General features: G+C 36.6%; 1 non-coding gene across 1 annotated transcript; it reads left to right on the top strand.

Moving 5' to 3' along the window:
• Positions 1-294: 294 nt before the first annotated feature.
• LOC125117113 (U6 spliceosomal RNA) lies at positions 295-401 on the top strand. The gene has a single exon (XR_007132484.1). It is a non-coding gene; the product is annotated as a U6 spliceosomal RNA (small nuclear RNA).
• Positions 402-7,851: the final 7,450 nt, after the last annotated feature.

Raw genomic sequence — 7,851 nt, 5'->3', positions numbered from 1 at the left:
GAGAGGATAAAGTCCATTGAAACCTACCTTTGGGGGGAAGTGTACATTTAGGGAAAGCACAAGAAGCCTGTCGTTGTGCTGTGAACATCGCTTAGCACTTCAGAGCTTAGGTTTTTTTTACTAGTTGATGGCTACTTTTTTTTTTTTTAAAAGAGATTATGTCTTATTTAATAATACATTCAGTATATTAGGTTATATCTCAGACTTACTCTAATCCCAGCAGCTTACTCCCCACCCCAATCATACATAGATTTTAAGTACAAGCATATATTGAGATGCTAAGGGAAATTTGCTGTGCTCACTTCATCAGCACACATACACTCAAATTGGAATGATACAGAGATGATTAGCAATGGTCCTGAGCAAGATGCACACAAATTCATGAAGTGATCAAATATAAGACCTGAAACCACAAAACCCCTAGAAGAAAACAGAGGCTTAGGAAACTTGACATTGGTCTTGGTGATTTTTTTTTTTGACTTTATATCACAAGCAAAGGCAATAAAAGCAAAAGTAAACACGTGGAATTAAATCAAACTAATAATCTGCATAACAAAGGGTACCATCAACAAAGCAAAAAGCATCCTATTGAGAGAAAATATTTCTGCAAATCATGTTTCTGAGTAAGAATTAATATTAAAAATATATGAAGAACTTATACAACTTATAGCACGAAAATCTAAGATTAGACGAAATAGATGAACAGACTTAATTTTTTTCAAACAAGTCATACAGGCCACTAACAGTTATATGAAAAGGTACTTAACTAATCATCAGAGAAATGCAAATCAAAACCACAATGAGAAATTGCCTCACACATTTCAGAATGGATATCATCAAAAAGACAAGAAATTATGAGTTGGCAGGGAGGGAAAGGGAACCCTGATGCACTGTTGATGAGAATGTAAATTGGTGCTATAACTATGGAAAACAATGCAGAGATTTCTCCATAAGATATATCTGCATTTCATGTTCATTGTGGCATTATTTACAATACCCAAGGTATGAAAACAACCCAAGTATCTAATGATGGATAAACAGGAAAATGTGATATGCATACACACATGCACATGTGAGCACATGCACACACACACACACACAGGAATATTATCCAGCCATAAATAAGAAGGAAATCTTACCATTTACAACAACATGGATGGGCCTTGAGGTCAGTATGCTCAGTGAAATAAGTCAGACATAGACAAATACCATACGATATCATGTATATGTAAAATCCAAAAAAACCCAAAAAAACAACCCCCCCAAAACATTAAAAAAACAAATTTATAGACACAGAGAAAAGATTGGTGTGGTATCCAGAGGTTGGGGGACAGAAATGTATAAAAGGGGCCAAAAGGTACAATCTTCTAGTTCTAACATAAGTCATGGGTATATAATGTACAGCACTGTGACTATAATTAATAATGTACGACATTTGAAAATTGCTAAGAGAGTAGAGTTTAAAAGTTCTCATCAGGAGAAAAATAATTTGTAAGCATGCATGGCGACTGACATTAACTGACATTGTTTTGTGTGTATATGTATACAATTACTGAATCATTATATACCTAATACTAATGCTATAAGTCAATTACACCTCAAGAAAAATTATAGATTATATGTCAATTATACCTCAGGTAAAAGACATTTGTGTTGGGTCTAAGAGTGTCCAAAATCCCATACCCACCCTTTCATCTGCTGGCAATTGCATATCCTCTCCTTAAAACTAGTCCAACCTGATAGAGAGGTGGGAGGGAGCTGAGCAAGCAGAGGGGAAGTATGGGATGGGGGAAGTAGCCTGCAATGGGTCACAAAGGAAAAAAAAAACAAGTATCAGTGATCTAAGGATACCTACAAGTTTCCTCCAGTTCCAGTAATTCTTTACATTGACAGAAAGCTTGTATAGTGATTGAGCAGTTTTTGTTGTTAGATGGTACTTATAATCCATTGAAGCTGGCATTAAGTCATGTCTAATTTATCAGAAGAAAATAAATCTCAGAGAAGAAAGTATGAATTTTAGGTCAAATGATATAAATAAGTAAATTCTCTCCCTTCCCCTCTTTCTCTTTATAGAGATTCTCAAAGGATTAGAACCCAAATCCTCTACTTTTAATATAATTCTAGGTTAATGTGAGCTTTACTTTCACTTGCGTTTGTATATAGTTCTACAGTCTGCATTCCTCAACTGTAGCCTCCCAGGAAAATATTTTTATAATCTTCAATCAGGTGTCCATCTGCTCTGCTTCTTTCCCATTAAATGTTAAGTCAATCAAATCATAAACTTGGTAAACTTGGTTGTATGATAACTTTGTTAAAATAAAACCTGCACTGTTAAGAGCATTTCAAACAGCTTATCCGGAATTTTTCTTTAGAGAATGACTGCCTCTTATGAACTTAACGGCTTGGATGCACATTTAAAATGGATGCACAATTTTCTGAGTAAATATCCTACATTTTAGGAGGATAACTATGCCAGCCAGCACTGTGTAGTTTCTGTGTAGAGAAAGTGTGCCAAGCGAAGTGTTCATCCTTGTTCAGGAGACTGAATTCAAAAGTAGCTTTCCTGAGATATATTTGCTTATGGTAAGTAACTTCTTGTTTCATTGTCTTAAAATTATGCTTTTTTGAGATATTTATTTCTGTTGTATACCTTACAGTAAGATCTCATAAATTTGTGTTTTGAATCACTCTTGATGAGAGGAACATTAAAAAGCGCAATCTACATGATAAGATGCAAGGGAGAAAATAATAACTGAATATGAGTAGTGAAATATACAAGGATGATGTAACTTCATGGTGCCCAGTCCCTCCCTTGAGAGTCTCAGGTTTTACCAACTCACATTTAGAATTCTCTGGTCTTCATCTTTCCTGGGCCACACGGAAGGAGAACAGTGTATATTTCTGAATGTACACAGCCAGCTATCCAAGCTTCTTCAAAGTTGAGTACGATTCCTTGGAAATGAGCTCACTGGCTCCCACAGTTCCTTATAAATTACTCTATGGCTTACAGCCAATGCTATTGGTTCAGTTTCCCAGAACACTCGTTCTCCAACTTAAGCAAGCATCAGAATCACCTGGATGGCTTGTTACAGACTGGGTGGTGGTTCCCACCCCTTGAGTTTCTAATTCAGAAGCTCTGGACTAGGACCCAATGATTTCATGTCAAACAAATTTATGGGTGATGCTGCTGCTTTGCTGCTTATATAGGTATGAGGACTCCAATTTGAGGACCTCCGACCTGGAGGGCCCAATTGCCTATGAGATGAACAACAGCTGACATTTGTCAGCTAAGTTCTCTGTACCCTGGCTTCAGACGACTGAAGCAGGTATAATGGGAGGCATGGGCTCATGGGCTATAAGCAGGAGGTAAGAAGGTCAAATGCATTCAATTTTTATTCCATCCATTCCTAAGCTCTATGGCTGAGAACAACAGGTATTCTAGGTGCCCAGTGGGTTTTCAGGTTATTAAGCTTTTAAAGGATGAAGTCTGCCAGCTTACAATTTGAAGGCAAGCAGCCAAAAACTTGTGAGAGGAAAAAAGATATGGCCTTAAGGTGCTTGCCCAGAAGCTTTAAATTTATCTGATATAACCAAGTTACAAATTGAGGGGGAAGACATTTTGCTTGTTAAAATAATCAGTTATATTCCTAACACTTGGGGAAAAGACCCCAGGGAAATGCAGTTCTCTTTCAACTCTATAGATTTGTTGATTTTCCCCTCACAGGTGTAGCCCTTTGAGACTGTGTAATTAGGAAGAATGGAATGGTTTAGGAACATCTGCATAAGGAATGAAGATGACTATGATGGATCACACAGCTTTCATGGAGGAACTGATGTTAGGCATATGTAATCATAACTTGATTGTGAAACAACTGTAAATAAAAATATAAATGGAACACATATTAAAGAGAAATTTCTGGGCCAAGGATTGAAGGACAAATGGAAGCAGGTGTTCTAAAAAGATCTTTGCTATTGCATTTATCTACAATACTCAAGTAATTTGGGAAAAGACTTTTGTTTGTGCAGTCTTTGTGGTAGTATGGTTTTATTTCCTTGTCCTCTTTTTTCTTTACATTTTATAGATACAACCTGAGTCTCTACTATGTGCAAAGGAGTGTAACAGATCCTTTGCTTGATACAAAAATACGTAGAGAAAAAAAAAAAAAACAAATAAACAGAATAAGAAACGAAAAAGGAAAAAATCACAATGAATACTACAGAAATACAAAAAAAATATGAGAATACTATAAACAATTATATGCCAACAAATTTGACAACCTAGATGAAATGGACAACATTCTAGAGACTTACAGCCTGCCAAAACTGAATCAAGAAGAAATAGATGAACAGACCGATCACTAGAAATGAAATTGAATATGTCATAAGAACACTCCCTACAAATAAAAATCCAGGACCAGATGGCTTCACAGAAATTAAAGGCATCAAAATAGGACAAGAGGTAAAACTGTCACTGTATGCAGATGACATGATGCTATATATAGAAAACCCCAAGGACTCAACCCAAAAACTACTTGATCAACAAATTCACCAAAGTAGCAGGGTATAAGATTAACATTCAGAAATCAGTCACATTTCTGTATGCTAACAATGAAATATTAGAAAAGGAATACAAAAATTACAATACCTTTTAAAATTGCACCCCAAAAATTCAAATACCTGGGAATATACCTGACCAAGGAGGTGAAAGACTTATATGCTAAGAACTATAAAACATTAATCAAGGAAATTAAAAAAAGATGTAAAGAAATGGAAAGATATTCCATGCTCCTGAGTTCTAAGAATTAATATTGTAAAAATGGCCATACGACCCAAAGCAATCTACAGACTCAACACAATCCCTATCAAATTACCCATGACATTTTCCACAGAACTAGAACAAACAATCCAAAAATTTATATGGAATCATAAAAGACCCAGAATTGCCAAAGCAATTCTGAGGAACAAAAGCCAAGCAGGAGGCATCACTCTCCCAGACTTCAGGCAATATTACAAAGTCGCAATCATCAAAACAGTGTGGTACTGGTACCAAAACAGACATACAGACCAATGGAAAAGAACAGAGAACCCAGAAATAAACCCAGACACGTATGGTCAATTAATCTTTGACAAAGGAAGCAAGAATATAAAATGGGAAAAAGACAGTATTTTCAGCAAGCATTGCTGGGAAACCTGGACAGTTGCATGTAAATCAATGAAACTAGAACACACTCTCATACCATGCACGAAAATAAACTCAAAATGTCTGAAAGACTTAAATATAAGACAAGATACCATCAAACTCCTGGAAGAGAACATAGACAAAACATTCTCTGACATCAACCTTACGAATGTTTTCTCAGGTCAGTCTCCCAAAGCAACAGAAATCAAAGCAAAAATAAACCAATGGGACCTCATCAAACTGACAAGCTTTTGCACAGCAAAGGAAAGCCAAAAGAAAACAGAAAGACAACTTACAGAATGGGAGAAAATAGTTCCAAATGATGCAACTGACAAGGGCTTAATCTCTAAAATATGCAAACAACTTATACAACTCAGTGGCAAAAAAGCCAACAACCCAATGGAAAAATGGGCAAAAGACCTGAATAGACATTTCTCCAAGGAAGATGTACAGCTGGCCAACAAGCACATGAAAAAATGCTCAACATCACCGATTATTAGAGAAATGCAAATCAAAACTACCATGCGATACCACCTCACACCAGTCAGAATGGCCATCATTAACAAGTCAACAAATAACAAGTGCTGGAGTGGGTGTGGAGAAAAGGGAACACTCCTGCACTGCTGGTTGGAATGTAAGCTTGTACAACCACTATGGAGAACAGTATGGAGATACCTTAGAAATCTATACATAGAACTACCATATGATGCAGCAATCCCATTCTTGGGCATGCATCTGGACAAAACTTTCCTTGAAAAAGACAAATGCACCCACATGTTCATTGATGCTCTATTCACAATAGCCAAGACAGGGAAACAACCCAAATGCCAACTGACAGATGATTGGATTAGGAAGAAGTGGTATATATGCACAATGGAATACTACTCAGACACAAAAAAGAACAAAATAATGCCATTTGCAGCAACATGGATGGAACTAGAGATTCTCATACTGAGTGAAGTAAGTTAGAAAGAAAAAGACAAATACTATATGATATCACTTATATCTGGAATCTTATATAAGATACAAATGAACCTTTCCACAGATAAGAAAATCATGGACTTGGAGAATAGACTTGTGGTTCCCAAGGAGGAGGGGATGGATTGGGAGTTTGGGGTTAATCGATGTAAACTATTGCCTTTGGAAGCATTAGCAATGAGATCCTACTGTGTAGCACTGGGAACTATGTCTAGTCACTTATGATGGAGCATGACAATGTGAGAAAATAGAATGTGTACATGTATGTGTAACTGGGTCACTATGCTGTACAGTAGAAAGAAAATGTATTGCATAAATAATTAAAATTAAAAAATAAAAAATAAAAAATAAAATTCTAATATACACTAAAAAAATAAGTAGAACTTCTAAGACTTAAGAGGCAATGTTTGATGCCTATCAAATTATAAAGCATAGGCAGATGCTATCAACAAAGAGAAAGGTACAGGAGGTATTATCTGAGGAATGCTCTTAAGGTAATATTATTTCCTCTTACAAAAATTCTCCATTAAGATAATTACTCTGACTTGGTCAGAAGTTCAGTGAGACTAGAACCATATCTGTTGGTATTGATTAAATTAATGGTGCATATTCATGTTGACTCTATAATTCGTGGGAGAGCCAGATAGGCCCATGATTCAGAAAGAGAAGATTGTACACCCTCCTTCTTAAAGTTAAGTTCCATGACCCTGGACTTTGATTCAAACAGGCATTCTAATCCTTTAGCCAAATTTTTCAGACTGTTAGACTCTAATCTAGTTCTTTAACTCAGGGGACCTGTCTCTACTTATGCACACCATGTGTTTCTTTATGTTAGTCTTCCTTCCTTTGGATGAAGAATCTCTTTATTTCTTTTATCCTCCTTTCCAAAATAACTTCTCTATTTTTTTATTTGAAAGGCATAAATGTGACTATAGTTTTCTATGTAGATTATTGTGTTCAGTTCTAGGGCTACTGTTACAAATTGCTAAACTTTTGGTGGTTTAAAACAACAGAAATAGATTCCCTCACAGTTCTGGAGGCCAGACGTCCAAAGTCAGGTTGTCTGCTAGCTTTGTTCTTTCTGGAGTCTCTGGAGTAGAACCCATTCCTGTATCTTCTCTCTGGTGATCCTTGGTGATCCTTGGCTTGTTGATGCCCCTCTGTAGTCTCTACCTGTGTCTTCACATGGTTTTACCCCTGTATTTCTGTATGTCAGCCTTTTTTTTGGTCTGATATATAGGATGATCTTATTCAAGAGTCTCACCTTAATTACATGAATAAACACCATTATTCCAAATAAAGCCTTATTCTGAGATCCTAGTTAGACATATCTTTGGGGAGAGTGGGGGAAGACACAAAAGTCAACCCACTATAATTGTGAAAGAAATTTGAGAATTAAAAATAATTATTAAAAAGGAGAAATGTGGGAGGGGAGGAATAAATTAGGAGGTTGGGATTGACATATACCCACTACCATATGTAAAATAAATAAGTAGGCTCAGTGGTTAACGAATCCGACTAGGAAACATGAGGTTGCGGTTTCAATCCCTGGCCTCGCTCAGTGGGTTAAGGATCTAGCGTTGCCATGAGCTGTGGTGTAGGTTGCAGATGAGGCTCAGATCCTGCATTGCTGTGGCTTTGGTGTGGGCCAGCAGCTACAGCTCCAAGTAGACCCCTAGCCTGGGAACCTCCAT

The sequence above is a fragment of the Phacochoerus africanus genome, chromosome 15 (genome assembly GCF_016906955.1).
Source record: "Phacochoerus africanus isolate WHEZ1 chromosome 15, ROS_Pafr_v1, whole genome shotgun sequence".
NCBI lineage: Eukaryota > Metazoa > Chordata > Mammalia > Artiodactyla > Suidae > Phacochoerus > Phacochoerus africanus.
Note: the sequence above shows the minus strand (reverse complement) of the source record. Positions and strands in the feature narration are given on the sequence as shown.